The sequence below is a fragment of the Lichenostomus cassidix genome, chromosome 1Aa, assembly GCF_008360975.1.
Source record: "Lichenostomus cassidix isolate B80296 chromosome 1Aa, HeHo_3.0, whole genome shotgun sequence".
Classification (NCBI taxonomy): Eukaryota; Metazoa; Chordata; class Aves; order Passeriformes; family Meliphagidae; genus Lichenostomus; species Lichenostomus cassidix.
In genome coordinates this window covers 29,597,204-29,604,771 of record NC_139480.1, presented here as the reverse complement: position 1 = coordinate 29,604,771, position 7,568 = coordinate 29,597,204, and positions in this window count along the sequence as shown.

Genomic DNA, 7,568 nt, shown 5'->3' with positions numbered 1-7,568 from the left:
CTTGCATGTGCTTACCTGTGCAAGTCAGTGTACTGTATGTGGAATAAAAATGGAGAGTTTGTGAATTAGGTTTTCTGTGTTTCTTAATTTGAGGTACTTATCAGTTGTATATGCTGTTCCACATGTGTACTAATCATGAGTTGAACAAAAAAAAATTATTAGGTATTCTAGACGTTAATTATTTATAGAACCATCTGTATTTTAAAATTATTCAGATAGTTTGTACAATTTATAGTTACCTTTTTATGTCATACCACAAGAAAAGTGTAACTTTTTTTAGTATGGCATGTCAAAATCCCATGTCAAATTCCAGGGACATAATTTCAATATATTCCATCACAAATACAGCGACATGAAATCTATCAAATCTAGTTCTGCAAAAGCTGTAGTACATGCACAAAAAATCATGTACATGAAGACCATATGACTATTCAGATGAGTAACTTTCCCACACAGTGAACTCTCAGTATTATGGCAACTGAGGTACCCGTGGGCTACAAGAAAATCCAAACTATCTGAATCATAACATAATCTTTTTTCAATCCAAGAAGGCCATCAGAAGAAGGGTGTAATAAGCACTTGCACAGCAGCAACCAAATAAATGCAGTCACTCTTTCCCTGCTGAATGCAATGACAAAACTTTTTATGGAATACTACAGGAGTAAAATAAACCTCCAAAAATGTACATTTACATGCCAAATTACATATAAGTTGTTATTGGTCAAAGGTAAATTTCCATCTCTGTTAAAAGATTATACCTATACATTTAACAACAAAAAAAAAAAAAAAAAAGGCAAATTAATGGCTAAATGAAACACGAAGAGCTATGCTGGTTTTGGAATAATTCTGGTTCTAACAGCAACATAAACTAACTAACTACTTAAAGAATTTTAAAGTAAGTAATAGCTGCAGATGTTTCTGTAAATGTAAACTGGATTCTGCTTGTCACAGTCCAAACATGTACTTAAACATTCAAAGAAAAGCCAATTTAAAACATCATATACGAAGGGGAAAGAAATGTATTGAACATATTTATGGTTCCACAACAAAACCTTCCTACATTTTTAAAGAAGAAGGCAATATTTACAGCTTCTTGTAATTTATTTTGGCCTCACAAACTATTCATGTTATATATTGGTATTATAAATTGTAGATTATTTAGGCTTAGACTTAATCACTCTAGCTATGTACATGTCTTTCTTGAGTTGAGAAAACATTGCCAACAGAGTTCCGTGTCTCTCTCAGATCTACTAGTACTCATATATTCAGACAAAATTTCCTCTGAATAACTGCACTGCAAAACTGCCACTTCAGCACATTGAAATGAATACTACTACATTATTTTCTTTAATAGCAAATCATTACTGCCAGTAAATAATTCAATGTGGATAGATTTTAATTTGCGCTACATGGCTGCCTAAACACATTTCCATTCCCCTGCTTATAGCATTTCCAATGAAGTCAGCTATAATGCTGTGTCATACTTTCATTTCCTAAGTAAGGGGCATAACAGTGCTCGCCTGATACACAGGCGAGAAAGTCTACAGTTCCTAGGAGAAACGGGGCTGTCAGTCATTCTGTGAAAGTGTGACTCAGCAGCTGCATATTCTGTAAAAGTACTCTGCCCATAGGAGATAAACAGGAGTGAAGATGTCATTACAAGCACATAAATCCTCCGGTATGTATATAAACAAAAATGTCCTTACCACCATACAGAATCTATGTAATAATTTTTTTACTAATTTATTTCAAATCTTCTCTTTGCATACAAGGAAGACTGTATAAACTAGGTTATTTAAACCATTCTTAATTGTTGCCAGGAACTGATCCACGAAGATTTCTCTGACCAAATTAAAGATGTCCATTTTGTTCACCGAAAAACTGTACACACTAAGGTAGGAGAGTGATTTTTCTTCCCACATGCAATGAGTTCACAGATGTAGCTCATAATTATTTGCAACTAAAAACCATCTTTCAAAAATAAAAAAGAAATGGCTAAAAATTTTCTACACATGGACACCAGCCAACTTAGAATACTGAGACCTACAGCAAACAGTCAGTCTTAAAAAGATGAGGGAAAAGTCCTTCCTCAGAATGTGCAGATGAACATACACCAGCATGAAAACAGAACAACAACAAAAAAGGTCAAGGTAAAATCTACTTGCTGCCATTTTATGAGAGACTCCAGGTCTAAATTTCATTCTCTATTGAAGGAGAAAACATCTATAACCTCTTAAACAATCCTCATTTTCTCTACTACAGGAATACAGGGGAACCAAAGATATTAAAGTTTCTATCAGATTGACTAGGACTGTTTGGCTTCAAGAAAGACAACCATACAATGTACAACATAGGTGTATAAAACCCAATTCTTACTGTGCAAAACATGGGAATCTCAAATGAATTGATCAGGAAAAAGTCTGGGGAAAAATTAACAAATGGAAGAAGTTTTTGTAAATGCCTAAGTAAGCTTTGTCACTGCTTATGATAAATATCAAACATGGGTTCAAAAGTGATTCAACAATTTCATGTAGATGAGTATCAGAAACTATGAAATACAAACATATGAATACAACCTTTGGTTCAGTAAATCCTAAATCTGAAACACCAGATTGCTCGAACATACAACTGTCCTGTCCTCTTTCCTACTCTTTGTCATGGAAAAATCCTCTACTGGCCACTGTCAAAGTACCAGATTTTAGGGACCTATTGGGATACTGTAAATAGCTATTCCTGAGCTTCATCCAATGAATATAAAAAGTGGAATTTTAAGTTCAGAAGGTAACGGTTGTCTACCACAAGGTAGGATCCAGTCCTCAAGATGTTTAGGAATAACAGCAATTTTACCAAAACAAGGTTAATGCATGTTACCTTACACACATGAATTTACTGAATGAAGATCCAGTAGTAATATGTTTTTATTGCCACCTGTTTTCATGGTATTTTTTGACAAGAAATACAAAGTAAGGAGCTGATTTTCTTGGTTCACTGGGGCTTCATTATCCATCAAAATATAGTGCTTGTTGATCTCCTGCCCTAACTGGCCTTTTTCTTTGCCATATCAATGCATATATGCTTATTCTAACTGGTAAAGCACAGAAACCTCTTCATATCTACACAATTGTTCCAGTTTTATTTGCTTCTGCATACATCTCTTGCATAGCAACCTGCCCAGATAACTTCATCTAATTTCTTAAACTTACACTATTTTTAAGGGAGTCACAAAAATGCAAGTGATTTTCAAAGAGGTGAAGCATTATTTGGTTGACAAACAATGTCCTCAAAGATCTGCTGACAAAATAAGTGATACTGATGCAGAGACTGCTGTAATTATGGCAATAACATCTCTGGGAATTCAAATGCACATCTTCAATTGTACTCTCTGCCACCAGCAAACGGTAAAAGAACAAAAATAGTAGCTCTTATTCCAGTAAGAATCTAAACAAAAATATTTGGAATGGCTTATAGAAAATGACAAGAGTTTCAGTTAATTAACAAATACCATTTCCAAAGCTTTTCTAGATTTGTACTATTAAAAAAAAGGACCAATAATAAAAACTAAAACAAAACAAAAAACCCAAACAAACAAAAAAGCCCACCACAACCTAAAAAACTTATGTAAATTTCACACAGGAAAAAAAGCATCAGTTTGCTGAGTGGAAAAGATGAATCAAGATTAATGGAGAAATGCTATTTTTAAAACCCCTAAAAATGCTACAGAGTTAAAAATATCAAGTAAAAATTATTTTTATAGCAGCTGGCAATGTCCATTTAAGGCTGACAATTTCTTTCAGATGACTAGTACTACATATCTCATGTAGCTCTCACTGTTTTGAGTTTATTGCAGTATAACAGCATAATCAGATGGTTTTAAAACTCAGAATCTCTCCCTGTTTTTGGCTTAAATCCAAGTTATAATTATAGTAAATGTACAATTTTTTTGAAAGAATACTGCTGCTTATATTCTTAACATAGTGATTTTGTTGTTTTCATCTTGCAAAACTGAAACTAGACTAGGATAAACACAGAGGGAAAAAATTAAGGCTTAAACCAAGTTTAATATGTAACTCCAACGCACCATCACAAAGCCCAAGAGGCAGGATATGCAATCCTGCATTCCTTGTGCACTCGTAATACCTCTTGGCTTCAGTGGAAGTTTTGTTTAAGAAAGCATATAATCAGAACCTATAATTTCATTAATTGCATGCCAGAGGCAGTCCATGTGAGGTAAGAATCATGAACCAAACTGGTTGGAACGATGGTGGAACCCACTAGCCCCGCCTGCATCTTTGTGGACCACTGAGTCTACGCAGCAAAACCATGAATCCTCGTTTTCCCCACTCACCCATACTTCCAGCTCTTCCTCATGACAGGCCACATCTGTCATGTAGACAGTAGTGCAGATGTTTCGTTCAGGACACAATACAGCTCTCAGGTCTGTGTTACTGTTCTCCCTTACCATCCTTCCCCAGACTTTTGGCAGTATTGAGGATTTCACCCAATGCAGATCCCTACTCTTTTGGGATTTTTATATTATTCATACTAGGCACAGACAAAATGAACGTTATGTAGCTCTTAGTACAGAGTGCTTTAACATATTACATATTTCATTAGATATCCTTTGGGCAATTTAGGAAGTATCATCTAAAAACCATGTGAATGGACTTGACTTTTACAGTATTACTGTATACATAACTTTTCCATGCATACCATAAACATAAATGACTCTACTGGGTGTGTGTTACAGATAGTTTTATGGTATCACTTAAGATTTATTTGTATATCTAGGAAGAAATAGCATGAAAAAAGAACCTCCCATATTATAAAGGCCTTTTATTTGCTCAAACCTGAGCAAAGAAAAAATACGGGCACTTGCAAGCTACTTCTTTTTCTAACATAAAAACAACTAATCAAATTTTAAAAGAAACAATTCACAGGATGAAAAATTACAGGCAATGTTACAGTGAGCCATGAATCTACAGATAGCTCTCCGCTGCACACTGGCATTTAGAAGCACACAGCAGACAGTTCTTCCAGCTACAAAATGCCCATTACCTCCCTGTATAATAAATTGAAAAGTCTAGTTAATTTCTACCTGTGTCACTGAACACAACTCCATTTTTGCAACACCTAACTAACAACTAACTTACAGTTTCTTTTACAACAGCCTTAAAACATAAAGCGGGAACAGAACCTCCAGACTAAAAGGTAAAAATTCATTCTTAACTATCCTAAATTCTCAAACTTTGTAAGGAAGCTTGCCATGTGTAATGGCACACAAAAGAACAAAATAAAAAGGAAACAAACGGAAGGTGTAAAAATGAGGGTGACTTAGGGATATGGAGGATGAAAACAAAGGAAACGAAAAAAGAACAAAAGAACACTTTTTAAAAGGGAGAAAGAAAAGCATGACAATGAAAACAAATGAATCGTTGAAACTATGGTGGGAGGAACTGATGAATATTAACTTTTATTATTCCGATTACAAAATACATTTCAAAATTGGATGAAACACATTCTATGTATGTTTTGCCAAGGACATTCTTGGCAATTACAAAGTCAGGAAAATTATAATTCAATCAGTGAGGCATTACTTAAAACCACTTGAAAAAGTAGATCATTTGAACCAGCAAACAGACTGCATGAGTACAATTTTAAAGACTCAATATTCGGTGCAGATTGCACTCGCATGTTGCAGAGTTCCAATAACGGGGCCGTTAGAAAAACAGCAATTTTTCTTCCCGGGTGCATTTCATTAATCTTTATTCTCATAAATGAGCAACAAAACCTCATCATCATTTTCCATATAAACTGAGGACAATTCTAGTAAAAAAAAAAAAAAGAGCACTTGTAGAGTAGAACTTTTATTTTGCTAAAAAATCTGTTTTAAACTTTTAAAAAAGCTGTACTGTCCACGACAGCTAGATCACATCTCTAAAGATGGTTGCTGTATTTATGGGGCGCATGTGGGACACTTAACCATGCACCAAATCGGTGTGTTTGCCTTGAAACGGATGATACAGTCCTAAAAGCGTTAGGAATACGTCATTACGTCTGTTGCTATGCTGCCAAAACCCACAACAAACAGGTCACCTTGACCTCTGCCAGGTACGCTGTAATTTCACAGAACTGCTGACACCCGAAGAATGGGATTGACTGAAAAATGCACCAGGCATTGACCATTCCCACTGGAAAATGACTGTACCCTGCCTTCCCCGCAGCAGTGCTTATTTACATATCGCTGGGATTGCGCCGCGAAGGGGAGCGGCGCAGCCTTTCGTCAGGTCGCCGAAGCCTTTGCAAATTGCCGTCGTGCAGTCAGATTTTAAGAGGACAGAAATCGCCACGGACTGGCACTCCTGGCGACTCTACCAGCCCTCACGGTCACAGGCCCCCAAGCCGCGCTCCGCCGCGCCCGCAGCGGGGAACAGGCGGGCGCCGTGCGCCGGCAGGTGCGCAGGGCCGGAGCCGGCCGCAGCCCGGGACGCCCCGACCGAGCCCCGGGGCCACACTGCTGGCGGCTCCCGCGGAAGCAGGTGCGCCGCCGCCGCCGCCCCTCGGAGCCCGGCGCTGCGCGGGAAGGCGCCGCAGCACATCCCCGCCGGTCCCGCCCCGCCGGGCTGCGGGGGGTGCGTGACGTACCGCGCCGCTTGGGGGCGGGGGGACGACTGCAGTGATGGAAAATTTTCGGCTCCTGCATCTCCTGCGCGTGCCCTCGCCGGTCCCCGCCCCTTCTCCGCTTCCACTCCCGCCCCCCATCCCGGCGGCGGCGGGGGCGGCCCAGAACCTTCGGCGGCGGGGACGGTCGGGTGCCGCCGCCTCGCGCCGCCCGGAGGATTCCCGCCCGCTTGCCCCGGCGGCGGTCGCGGGGCAGAGTCACTGTCCTGCCGCCGCTCTCCGCCGTGGGGAGCCTCGTGTCCCACTCAGAGCCGCGGGCACGGCAGTGGGCCCAGGAGCTGGGATAGCGGTTAGGGATTTGCTGTCCCTCCACGGTGCGAGCTGCTCCCGTGTCCCTGCGGCCGCCACGGCCACGGGACAGCAGGCAGGCAGCCGCCCCTCGCACCCTTCACGGGCCCTCGATGCTGCGGAAGGAGGGAGGGAGACAGGGAGGGCGATAACACAGAGGGGTCAAACGACTCGGTGGCGGGGCATGCTCCACGCTCGAGGCGGGCAGCACCAGACTGGCGTGGGAGTGAGCTGCTGTCGCAATGGCAGGAGCTGGGGAGGCTGCTTTGCAACGCCCTGTCGCTCTGGAGAGATAGCAGCCAAATGGGCCCCCCAGCCAAGCCTCCTCCGGAGCTGTGGCCTTGCTCCGTGTGTGTGAGGGGCTGCGGCGGACAGTAAAGCCCCGCCGCCCACTCCCACCGAGGACCGAGCAGCAAAACTCTCGGTTACCTGAGCAAAAGGAAGCAAGATATCTGTTTTCCCCTCTCTTCCCTACAGTGGAGTTTATCGTGAATCACATCAGTAGGGGTAGTCCGTCATTCCGGCTCACTTCCCGAAGGAAACGCTCGGGGAGTGTGTCGGCTGCCCCCGGTGTCCGGGCTTGCACGTGCGCTGCTGCAGGT